Source organism: Eubalaena glacialis, chromosome 9 (assembly GCF_028564815.1).
Source record: "Eubalaena glacialis isolate mEubGla1 chromosome 9, mEubGla1.1.hap2.+ XY, whole genome shotgun sequence".
NCBI lineage: Eukaryota > Metazoa > Chordata > Mammalia > Artiodactyla > Balaenidae > Eubalaena > Eubalaena glacialis.
The window spans coordinates 57,119,988-57,133,917 of record NC_083724.1 but is presented as its reverse complement, the minus strand read 5'-3'; the positions used below and the strand labels follow the sequence as shown (position 1 = coordinate 57,133,917).

The following is a 13,930-nucleotide window of genomic DNA, read 5'->3' as shown; positions in this document are numbered from 1 at the left end:
TCACTAAAATCAGAAATGAAAGAGGGGACATTACTACTGACCTTAGAGAAATAAATGGATTATAAGAGAATCCATATATTTAGTGAACTTGAATTTCCTTCTTTCCTGAACACACACAAATTGTCTTAAATATCCAGTGGAAGCAGATTATGTTTAATAATTCAAAAGGCAACCTAGACAACAACTGCAACTTACTAAGAACATACTAACTCATTGTTCTCATTTTATAGATGCACAAAAACATAGAAAGTAACTGAACAAGCAGCTTTTCCAAAATTACTGCCTATAAAAAGTAGAACCCAGACTGAAACCCATGTGGCTCTAATTTCAAATGCCATTCTCTTCTCCACATCTCTAAACTGCTATATATTTATCAGAGGTAGTAATATTAAGTCCAATATCATAAGAAAGTAGGGAAAATGAAATTAAGCCAGTTTAAGAGTTTTGTTTTACTGATGTATTTTTCATGAATTAAAAGCAGTTTCCAGGCTTCCCTGGTGGTGCCAGTGGCTAAGAATCCACCTGCCAATACAGGGGGCACGGGTTCAAGCCCTGGTCCGGGAAGACCCCGTATGCCGTAGAGCAACTAAGCCTGTGTGCCACAACTACTGAGCCTGCGCTCTAGAGCCCAAGAGCCACAACTACTGAGCCCACATGCCACAACTACTGAAGCCCGCACGCCTAGAGCCCGTGCTCCGCAATGAGAAGACACCACAATGAGAAGCCCGTGCACTGCAACAAAGAGTAGCCCCCGCTCGCCGTAACTAGAGAAAGCCACGCACAGCAATGAAGACCCAACACAGCCAAAAATAAAAAGATTTTTTATTTTTAAAAAAAGCTAAGTTTCCTAGCTTTCCATTCTAATGAATGCAATGCATTCACGTCAATGAACGGTCCCCAAAGGGCAATGAAAAATGAAATGAGGGGTAGGTCAACTACTAGTCAAACTTCCCATAGCCTTGAGGAGGGAGTAGTTTCCCACTAAATTGATAAAAATAAAAAGCAAACTACAGTACTCAAAAATGTATCATAAAAATTACAAAGAAGTTTTAAAAGAGAAAAAATTGCCTTTAATATATTTGTCAAGTATGCTTTGGAGGGCTAAACAAGATGATACAGAAAACTGTCACTATGCAATTAAATTCAACAGGCATTGATTTCAACAAAGTCTAGTGTGCAGGAAATCTCAAATACTTTAAGTGCCAGCTAAAGAAAACAATAACATAGCAGATAACCTGATGGATTTGGTGGTGCTGGGGGTGGGGGCGGGCAGCGCACAATGACACAGGGACATGGGATAGGAATTTCAGAAGTATAGCTAACTATACAGTGTTTTTCCTAGCAACATAACTTACCCTAAGGCCTATCTTTCCTTCCAAGTATAGCTCAAATCTCCTTATCTACAAACCTTTCCCTAACAACTCAAGCACTTTCCCCTGAAATGCTATTACCACCTTTAGGGATGTTCATTTACTTGGCATTTGCCATTGCATATTGCCATTAATTTTAAATATGTATCTCTTCTTTAGCATCTTATACCTTTACAGCAACAAAATAGCTAGTGCCTTACAAATGATAGTAAAGCATACAATAAGTGTTTGATGATGATGAAAAAAAGTCTCATTCCAGATTTTCACATTTTTTTTTCCAGTTTCTTGAGGTGTAATTGACATAGAACACTGTATGAGTTTAAGGTGCACAACAAAATGATTTGCAATATGTATACACTGTAAAATGATTACCACAATAAGATTAGTTAACATCCAACACCTCACAGTCACAATTTTTTTCCCCTTGTGATAAGAACTTTCAAGATCTACTCTCTTACAACTCATGTTATCAAATTTTAAAATGATTCTGGAATGTATTAGGCTTGATCCAGGAAGTTCTGGCAATCCTAGGTGAATTCTGGACCAAAAGGCTTTGGTTCTCCCACCATAGTTCTGGAAAGGCTCAGGATGGTTTCTTTCATCAAACTCCATACCTCCTATTTCATCATTTTCAGTCAACCTAATTGTTTACCAGAATATCAATAATGAAAGTATTTGGGCATGAAATAAAATGATGATATCTTGAATGTGCTAAAACATACTCAGTGAAAAAAGACTGAAAATTGTTCAAGCTGACTGATGGACACATAGGTGGTCATCAGTCACATTATTATACTAACAGAAAACTGGTGCCAAATTAGCCCTCCAGAAACAATAAAAAAAAAAAAACTGGGCAAAATATATAAAACAACCATATTCAGACACTGCATAACAGGCAGCACAGGACTATAATCCTGAGTGAAGGGAGACAAACAAGTTTTTCTGATAGAAGTCACTTTCTAGACTACCATGTACAGTGGGAAGACACAAGCATAATATGGCAGTCTTGTTAAGCTGAGGAGAAAAAGATTAAAGTTCAGGGAAGCAGAAGCAGCTATTCGTGGAACAGAGTAAAAGAGAGGTGAGAGATACAGAGAAAGAGCTCTAGAAACCTACAGGGATTCCCCTTAAGTCTTGCTGAATACTAAGCTATGCATTTATATGGTGAAACCCCACAAGGTCAGCCAAAGAATAACTACCAGAGTTTTAAGCTGTACCGTTCATATAGGGCTGAGAGACATTCCAGTTCTGACCACATAAAAGAGACCTCATTAAAGACCCAGGACATTAGCAGAGAGCTCAGAAGGGCTAAGCTAGTCTACAGTAAAGGTTGAACCTACCCTAAAAATACATAAACAAGCTTCAAAAGGATCAAGAAGCTCTCCAACTTAACTGCCATCCAAAACAAAGTTCAACATTCTTTAAAGCAAAAGAATGAAAATCAGACACTTGATACCTAATACAATGCCCATGATCCAACCTAAAATCACTAGACATGTGATATGCCCCAGCAACTCAACTCTTAGGTATTTATTTACTCAAAAGATATAAAGCTAACTGGAGAGTGAAATGAGACTGGAATCTGAAAAAGCAGACAAGGTTCACAATTTCACTTTTTACTTTTTATATGTCTCTCATTATTTGTGTGCTTTTTAATACAATTTTTAAAGGTTACACTCTATTTACAGTTGTTACAAAATACTGGATACATCCCCTGTGTTGTACAATACATCCTTGCAGCCTATCTTACACTCAGTAGTTTGTATCTACTACTCTCTCACCCCTGTATTGCCTCTCCCCTCAATGGTAACCACTAGCTTGTTCTCTGTATCTGTGAGTCTACTTCTCTTTTGTTATATTCACTCGTTTGTTATATTTTTTAGATTCCACACAGAAGTGATATACAGTATTTGTCTTTCTCTGTCTGGCTTATTTCACTTAGCATAATGCCCTCCAAGTCCATCCATGGTGCTGCAAATGGCAAAATTTCATTCCTTTTTATGGCTAAGTAGTATTCCATTGTACATATATATATACCACTTCTTCTTTATCCATTCATCTGTTGATAGACACTTAGGTTGCTTCCATATCTTGACAATTGCAAATAATGCTGCTAGGAACACTGGGGTGCATGTATCTTTTCAAATTAGTGTTTTTAGGTTTTTTTTGACATATACCCAGAAATAGAATTGCTAAGTCATATGGTAGTTCTATTTTTAGTCTTTTGACTAAAAATATGGTTTTCCACAGTGACTGCACTGATTTACAGTCACACCAACAGTGTACGAGAGTTCCCTTTTCTCCACATCCTTGGCAATACTTGTTATTCATGTTCTTTTTTATGATGGCCATTCTGACAGGCGTGAGGTGATATCTCATTGTGGTTCTGATTTGCATTTCCCTGATAATTAGCAATGTTGAGCCTCTTTACATGTGCCTGTTGACCATCTAAATTTCCTCTTCGGAAAAATGTCTATTCGGATCTTCTGCCCATTTTTTAATTGGGTTGTTTTTCTGATGTTGAGTTATATGAGCTGCTAATGCATGTTGAATATTAATCCCTTATCGGTCATGTTGTTTGCAAATATTTTCTCCCATTCAGTAGGTTGTCTTTTTGTTTTGTCAATGGTTTCCCTTGCTGTGCAGAAAGCTTTTATTTTTTTTAACATCTTTATTGGAGTATAATTGCTTTACAATGGTGTGTTAGTTTCTGCTTTATAACAAAGTGAATCAGATATACATATACATATATCCCCATATCTCCTCCCTCTTGCATCTCCCTCCCACCCTCCCTATCCCACCCGTCTAGGTGGTCACAAAGCACTGAGCTGATCTCCCTGTGCTATGTGGCTGCTTCACACTGGCTATCTATTTTACATTTGGTAGCGTATATATGTCCATGCCACTCTCTCACTTCGTCCCAGCTTACCCTTCTCCCTCCCCATGTCCTCAAGTTCATTCTCTACGTCTGCGTCTTTATTCCTGCACCTTGCTGTGCAGAAGCTTTTAGGTTTAATTAGGTCCCATTTGTTTATTTTTGCTTTTGTTTCCTTTGTTTTAGGAGACGGATCCAAAAAAATATTGCTGTGATTTATGTCAGAGTGTTCCTGCCTACACTTTCCTCTAGGAGTTTTATAGTACATAGTCTTACATTTAGGTCTTTGATCCATTTTGAGTTTATTTTTGTATATGGTGTTGGAGAATGTTCTAATTTTATTCTTTAACACGTAGCTGTCCAGCTTACCCAGCACCACTTACTGAAGAGAATGTCTTTTCTCCATTGTATATTCTTGCCTCCTTTGTCAGATTAATTGACTATAAGTGTGTGGGTTTATTTCTGGGCTCTCTATCCTGTTCCATTGATCTATGTGTCTGTTTTTGTGCCAGTACCATACTGTTTTGATTACTGTAGCTTTGTAGTATAGTCTGAAGACAGGGAATGTGATTCTTCCAGCTTTGTTCTTCTTTCTCTAGATTGTTTTAGCTATTCGGAGTCTTCTGCATTTCCATACAAATTTTAAAATTATTTGTTCTGCTTTTGTGAAAAATGCCATTGGTATTCTGACAGGGATTGCACTGAATCTGTAGATTGCCTTGGGTAGTATGGTCATTTTAACAATACTGATTATTCCAATCCAAGAACATGGTATATCTTTCCATCTGAGTCATCTTTGATTTCTTTCATCAGTATCTTACAGTTTTCTGAGTACAGGTCTTTTGCCTCCTTAGGTAGGTTTATTCCTAGGTATTTTATTCATTTTGATGTGATGGTAAATCAGATCGTTTCCTTAATTTCTCTGATAGTTCACTGTTAGCGTATAGAAATGCAACAGATTTCTGTATATTACTTTTCTGTCCTGCAAACTTACCGAACTCACTGATGAGCTCCGGTAGTCTTCTGGTGGCATCTTTAGGATTTTCTACATATAGTATCATATCACCTGCCAACAGTGACAGCTTTACTTCTTTTCCAATTTGGATTCCTTTTATTTCTTTTTCTTCTCTGATTGACGTGGCTAGGACTTCCAATACTATGTTGAATAAAAGTGGCAATTGTGGGCACCCTTGTCTTGTTCCTGGTCTTAGAGGAAATGCTTTCAGCTTTTTCACCGCTGAGGATGATATTAGCTGTTGGTTTGTAATATAGGTCCCAAATCAATAAAATGAGGAATGAAAAAGGAGAAGTTACAACCATCACCACAGAAATACAAAGGATAATAAGAGACTACTACAAACAACTATATGCCAATAAAATGGACAACCTAGAAAAAATGGCCAAATTCTTAGAAAGGTGTAATCACCCAAGACTGAACCAAGAAGAAATAGAAAATATGAACAGACCAATCACCAGTACTGAAACTGAATCAGTAATTTAAAAACTCCCAAAAAATGAAATTCCAGGACCAGATGGCTTCACAGGTGAATTCTACCAAACATTTAGAGAAGAGTTAACACCTACCCTTCTGAAACTATTCCAAAAAATTGCAGAGGAAGGAACACTTCCAAACTCACTCTATGAGGCCACCATCGCCCTGATACCAAAACCAGACAAAGATATCACACAAAAGGAAAATTACAGGCCAATATCACTGATGAACACAGATGCAAAAATCCTCAACAAAATACTAGCAAACCAAATCCAACAATACATTAAAAGGATCATACAACATGATCAAGTGGGATTTATTCCACAGATGCAAGGATTTTTCAATCCACAAATCAATCAATGTGATACATCACATCAACAAACTGAAGAATAAAAACCACAGATCATGTCAATAGATGCAGAAAAAGCTTTTGATAAAATTCAGCATCCATTTATAATAAAAACTCTCCAGAAAGCAGGCACAGCAGGAACATACCTCAACATAGTACTTGTTTGTTTTTATAAGAATATATTCATGGACTACCAGGGTAAATTTTTTTAAAGTGCCATGGGATTATACATGAGGGATCAGCTATTTCTTGGGTACAAGGGAAGATAGGAGAGTTGAGGTCAAAAGCTTTATAAATACTTGACCTGAGCTTGAAAACCAAGTGAGATAGCTTTCTTACATAAAAAAGATAGTGGTGAAGGCATACCAAGTAAAGCAAATAGCAAATGAACAGAATTAAAATACATAGGAAGTGTGGGTTCAGTGTGCTGGAGATAGGGGGAAAGTAGGTTCTAAATGCCAAGCCAGATCTCTTGGGCTTTATTTTGTGGGGACTGGAGAGCAACAGAAGTTTATGAGATAAGGAATTAATACCCTGAATATATAGAGAACTCCGAAAACTCAACAGCAAAAAACCAAAACAACCTGATTCAAAAAGGGGCAGAGGACTCAAAACAGACATTTCTCCAATGATACACAATCGGCCAATAAGCACATTAGAAGAGTACCTAACATCACTAATCATTAGGGAAATGCAAATCAAAACTAAAGTGAGATACCACCTCACACCTACAAGTTACTATAAAAATACATATATAACAATAAGTGTTGGCAAAAATGTAGAGAAATTAGAGTCCTTGTGCACTAAGTACAGAAAATGGTACAGTCCTTGAGGATAATAGTATGGCAGTTCCTCAAAAAATTAAAAATAGAATTACCATAAGATACAGCAATTCTACTTTGGGGTATATACCCAAAGGAACTGAAATCAGGGTCTCAAAGAGACATTTGAATACCCATGTTTATAGCAGCATTATTCACGATAGAATGTGGTATATACATACAGTGGAATATTATTCAACCTTTAAAAGGAAGGAAAGTCTAACATATGCTACAAAATGAATGAAACTTGAGGACATCATGCTAAGTGAAATAAGTCAGTCACAAAAGATAAATATCGTATGGTTTCACTTATATGAAGTACAGTTAAACCTTGAACAACCTGGGGGTTAGGGATGCAGACCCCCACGCACTCGAAAATCTGTGCATAACTTTACAGTTGGCCCTCCATATATGTGGCTCTGCGTCCTTGGATTCAACCAACCAAGAATCCTGCAGTACATATTTACTGAAAAAAATCCACGTATAAGTGGACCTGCACAGTTCAAACCTGTGTTGTTAAAGGGCCAACTATATAACTATACTTTAAAACAGTTACGATGATAAATGTTACATTATGTGTATTTTACCACAATAAAAAAATTAGAAATAAAAAAATTTACTGATATGATCTTTCTGAAATAATATTCCAGGAAGTACTGATGTATAATGCTAGCATTTTTGTATCTTTAGATCCAGGTGTTAATTATTTAGAACGAAGTTAATCCAGACTTTAAAAAAAAGTTTCTGAGACAAGAATCACATCATCAAGTCTCTGTTTTGAAGAATAAATCTGGTTATCAGTGCAAAGAATGTATTTCAGTATGGAGGAGAAAGAGACTAGAGGACAAGAATGAGTTAGTAAACAAGCTTTTCAATAGGCAAGGAGAGGCCATGAACACCCCTAATATGACAAGTGAGAGTAAAATACATACTAGCAAATTTTAGAGGCACTAGAGAGTTGTAATCAATCAATACAACTTGATTACCAAAGAAGAGAAATGAAGAAATAAAGATTCAACATGATGTTTTCAACATCACACACTGTGTAAAAGATCATGGTAGGGCTTCCCTGGTGGCGCAGTGGTTGAGAATCTGCCTGCCAATGCAGGAGACACGGGTTCAAGCCCTGGTCTGGGAAGATCCCACATGCCGTGGAGCAACTAGGCCCGTGAGCCACAACTACTGAGCCTGCGCGTCTGGAGCCCGTGCTCCGCAACGAGAGGCCAAGACAGTGAGAGGCCCACGCACCGTGATGAAGAGTGGCCCCCACTTGCCACAACTAGAGAAAGCCCTCGTACAGAAACGAAGACCCAACACAGCCAAAAATAAATTAATTAATTAAAAAAAAAAAAGAAAGATCATGGCAATGGCAATAAATTTAAGAAAAGTAATAACATGTTTGGCTTGGTAAAGAGGAAATGAGTTAGGTTTAGACATGATGAGTCTGAGGCTGCCTAGAGATATCTAAATAGATTTGTTCCAGAAAGGTGGGCCAGAAGCTTAAGAAAGTGGTACTATATTACAGAAACCTCTGAACCTCATCCACATATACCGGATAATTAAAGCCAGTAAGAGCATGTAGAATACAAGAGAACACAGAACAAAATCCTAGGGAACAGTAAAGCATTATTTTAGGTACTATAGAGTAATTTAAGGTCTTGATTTAAACCTAATGACATCTTCATGAAGTGGATATTAACTCCATTCTTCAGATTTGTAAAATAAAACTCAAAAAAACTAAGCAACACGATTAATCCTGAAAGCTAAGAAAAGCCACTGAAAAACTGTAGAAAAATGGCAAGTTAATTTTATGTTAGAAAAATTCACTTAGGGGAAAACCACAAAAGATGAATTAATAAGATATTACAATAATCCAGGAGAAAAATGACAAAACCCAAACTAAAGTAGTGTTGCTCAGAATTCGGAAGAAGGGAAAGACATGAGGGATACAAGGTAGAATATACTGGACTTGATATAGCCTGGCTATTGGAGTTATTAAGTGGCAAGAATAAATAAGCTCAAATGACGGTGCCATTTACAAAAAAAGAGAATAAACTGTAGGCTTTCCCAGGATTAGGTTATTTAAAAAGCAGAATGTAATTTTTCTTTTTATACTTAATAAAAAATTTCTCCCTTCTGACTTTTTCACTGTAAGTTATTAGATAAGACCTAGGATTTATTCACAGTAATTTCTTCTTATTAACTTTCTTACCTTCTAAATCTCACCAATCCAGAATGCTCCGGCCATGGGCATATGTTTTGTTTCCTCATCTCACTGAGAACTTTTAAACATCATCTTCTCAGTAAAGACCCTGACCACTCTATTTCAAGTTGTTTCCCCACTTCCCATTCCCTTTCCCGGCTTTATTTTTCTCCACAGAATGTATCACCTAATTTGTAATGTATTTTTACTTATTTATCACCATCTATTAGAAGAATGCAGGCTGTATGAGTAGAGTTTCTTGTTCTTGTTGTTTTTCTTCTTTTTTCTTTTTCCTCTGCTGCATCCCAGTATCTAAAACAGTCCTGGAGCCTGACAAAATTTAATACTTAAATGGATGGATGGATGACAACAATTTTTCAGAAGAGTTTTCTGAAAGAGGTAGTACTCTTTATCACCAGGCCTTTTATATCATTTTTCTTAAAAAAAAAGCTTTTTATTTACATTATCACAAAATCAGACAGCTTTGAGTCTGATAAGAACAATGCATAGGGCTCTTTGAATCAGGCAGATCTTTGAACAATTCTGTGATTTTTTGAATTCAGGTGCCAGTCTTAGAAGTGTAGCCAACAGGGGAGTGGTTTTCACTGTCCAGAATTTATAGAATAACGTTGCTAATTAATCTTATTAGTAAATGCTCATGCAATTATAATGTAAGCTAATGGATACATAAAAGACGCAAAGTTGAACAGCTAAAGGTTACACACGTACTGTTACAGAATACATACATATTGAAATCAAACTACACATGCAACGTTTTGAGAAGATCAAAGGGAATCAAAAATGTTAGGATAACTAACATACTTTGTCAAGTTCAAAAGCTGAACTTAGACCAAGATATATTGTTAGAAATAACTTTCTAAATCTATAGAAGCTTAAGGGGAAAAAAGCAGTTAAAGTTTATTCTCCAGAAAACTAACACTCAAAACTTACTAGCAAAAAGAAAAAAACAAATGTTGAGGGGAATCTTTCACATCTGTAAGTAATTCAAACCTCTTTTATTCTCTTTGACGTAACTGAGTAAATGTTTATATCCCCTTCCTTGCAGGTTTCTCCTGCAAGAAGCTTTATTTTATTGAAGTATAATTGACTTACAATGTTATGCTAGTTTCAGGTGTACAGCAAAGTGATTCAGTTGTATATATAATATATATGTGTATATATATAATATCATATATATGTTCTTTTTCAGATTTTTTTCTCTTATAGGTTATTACAACATATTGAGTATAGTTCCCAAGAAGCAGGATTTTTGAAAAGACAAGTTGTGTTGAAGTTAGAAATTGCTAACCTCAACTAATTATTCCCTTCTTGCTTCCCACCTAGCACTAATTCATAACAGATGGTAAAAATATTGGCCTTGGGGAGGGAGTGGGACGTCTGAATTTTGATAGTTGTTTTGGAGTGATGCTTTTCAGTGAAGAAGATAATATCTTCATCTTTAATAGTTGATAATTAAATATACTGAATTTTAGTACAGTAACTTCTCTTTTTAAAAGAACACTAACCTCGATAAAGCTGGTCTCAGTAAGGTGGAAAGATAGAAAGAATAAGGAGAAAAAAATCTCTGCTCTCAAAAGTAGTATACATAATGATGAAATGTTTGTTGAAATTATTTTCGTTATGAAATTAAATATGATTTGCAGTTTCAAGAACTACCAAACTCACATTTAAACATAAACACATGAACATATTCTAAAGCTTAACACAAATTATTTCTGATTTATCCCTGGCAGCGTTTCCTTCATTAATTTCACTGTAAGTTACAAGACATGAAAGAAAAAGCCATCAAGAGGACCTTCAATGGGTAAGTCCATTCACTGGCCTGTGTAACCAATATGAAGGAATATTTTAATATAGAATGGAATTTATAAAGATGCAAAGGATGAAAGAAATGGAAAATTCATTAATCAAAGAATAAATGACCTAAATGACCTTTGAGGCATAAAGAGTCATTTAATATAAGACTGTAACCATCGCTGAAGCCTGACTCCCATCATCAACAGGAAGGATGCTGGAAACAAAACTATGTGGAAACTCTGAAAGATTATGGGGGCATCTGACCTGTTCTAAGATGAAGCACTATGGGAAAAGAGGCAGTCTGAGGTTAAGATGCTGTCACATAATACAAGGAAGTTGAGATACTATAGAAAAACTCATGGGAGGAACTTATAAGATTTAGAGAAGAGAAGCAAGAGACAATAGCGTTTCTAAAACTGAGAAGAGGATGACTAACCACTGGCCTCAATTATGCTGTCTCTATTCTTCAGGACTACTATAAACCACTCCAGATCATTTATCCATTTTTGGTTCCCTAACTCCCCAAATAAAACCCAAAGTAGTAGATGGCTAGATGGACACACAGGGTTGAAGCAGTGTAGTATTGGTGGTTAACTTAAATACACAGATTTTGAAGCTACAACACTTATGTTTAGATCCTGACTGTGTCACTTACTAGTGTATGACTATGGGTGAGTTACTTAGCCGTCTCTGTGCTGCAGTTTGTAGAGTTACTGTACATAACTACCTCATCAGGTTGCTACAGGGATTAAGTTAGTTTGAAAAAGTGCTTAGAACAGTGTCTTGAATGCATAAGTGTTTACAATGGCACAGATGATGATGATAACACTCTCAAAACTAAATTTTTTAATTTTTAAAAATTTTTATACAATTTTTGAAGGTTACTTTCCATTTACAGTTATTACAAAATATTGGCTATATTCCATATTGTATAATACATCCTTGAGCTTATCTTACACCTAATAAAAACTAAATTTTTAAAAAAACTCTCCTCAAATCAGGTTTTAAAAACCTAAACTCACATAACCCTCCAAACAACTGAAAAAGAAAATATTTTTATTCCCATTTTATAAACGAGTTCTACAGAAAAACTAAGAAACTTACTAGACTAAAACACCGAACTAGAAACTAGTCTAGCAAACAAATGCATAATAGGCTGATTCTAATCTCTGTGAAACTGTTTCCATATAAGAGATTTTGTTTGATTTTATGTAGCAGTTACTAGAAGTTGAACTCTGAAAAAAGTATATTATCAAGTTAAAAACAAAAAATATATGTAATATATGAAATCACTTTATATATATAATCACTTAAAACATTAGAAATAAAGTAAAAATTTGATGAGGGAAAAATATATTAATAATAATAGCAGCTGTCCACTATTAATTTTTCCACAAGCTAGGCACTTATCTAAACATTTAATATGCATGGTCTCATTTAATCCTATAAAATAATTACTACTGTTATCTCATTCTACAGATGAGGAAACTGAGGTTTTTAGAGGTATTAACTTGATAGGAGACATACAGCTGAAAAGCAGCAGAACTGACATTCAATTCCAGGTCTATCTGACACCAAAGCCTATATCCCCCCTTAATTTCTATTTATGCTGCTCTAAGGCAATACACATTTTATTGAGCCCACATATTGAAACTCAAACTCTTCAACACAGTGGAAGAACATCCAAGTTTAAAAACAAAACAAAACGATAATGCTCTTTACTTAGTTCTTTAGCTTAACATATACAGTCAAACACAGCATAGCTCATGCATTGTTGGGACTACTACTTAGTTAAGCAGCGTGCCCTGGAGTCTTAGAATTAAAAGGTAAGAAACTTTTTAAAACCTCTGGAAAACAAAAAGTGAGTCTCAAAATACTATTCCAAAACACTCTAAATATATGTAAATCATGTTGGCAAATGGAAGAAAACTGTATTTTTCACTGTTTCAAGAGATGTTATTTCCCTCCCCTGCCCACCTATAATAGTATAAAAAATAATCAAGTTAAGTACAGGTGATTCTGTTTATTGCTTTTTATTTACAGGAGAGTGTCTAAATTGGAGAATTAAAATGGAGATAGTTCCTCTCATGAGATTGCTTTCACCTATTTATCTTTTGAAATCTTTCAGAGTATGTCTAAATTGAGAATTAAAATGGATGATATTTCCTCTTATGAGATTGCTTTTACCTATTTATCTTTTGAAATCTTTGTGTTTCTTAGCAATTTATACGACCCCTTCATATAAAAAATAGTAAGCCTTGGTCTTATTTACTGCAAAATTTTCCCCCAGTTTGTTATCTGCCCTTCTAATGTTGGTCTTTTTTTTTTTTCTGTTAATTTTCAGAAATTTAAACTTTCATACAATGTAATCTATTTTCCCTTTAATTAATTTAATAACTAATAACCTCTGTCTTCTATCATCTAGAAATATGATAAATAATTCATTTATATTTTCATCCAGTTTTAATGGCTTGATCGTTTTTTAAAAAGGTGAAATACTTGAAAATTACATGTTCTTTTATTTCAAAAGGTCTTTCAATAAAATGTTCTCTTATTTCAAAAGTAAGGCAAATAACAAAAAAGGAAAAGAAACAATGCAAAACATACAGAACAACACAGATTAAAGATCAAAAGTCCAAGTTCCCTCAAATTCTAATCAAGAGGTAACCCACTGTTTGGGGTACATATTTTTTCTATGCATATACTAAAATGTACAGGAAAAAGTACGTATAGCTTACTGACACTTCACCTCTTCCCCTCATGATCTTAGCTCATACATCCCCAATAAAGACTAAAGGATGCTAGATCTGGAGTATTTTAATAGTAATTCTGAATGTCCAAGAAGGGAGACAGTACATCCATCCAAGATTTTCAGACTTATTTAATTATAGAATTCTTTATTCAAGTGACAGCAGTTCAAAGACCCGGTAATCTTTAAAACAGTGTTTTGGAAATGCTGGCTTAGCACTTCAGACAACCCCAAACTGTAATGTTTTGTGAAT

The 13,930-nt window shown here is 35.2% G+C and overlaps 1 protein-coding gene across 7 annotated transcripts in view; it reads right to left on the bottom strand.

Moving 5' to 3' along the window:
* Window positions 1–13,930, bottom strand: part of RIC1 (RIC1 homolog, RAB6A GEF complex partner 1) — a 164,366-nt gene that overhangs the window by 89,514 nt on the left and 60,922 nt on the right. The window lies entirely within an intron of this gene.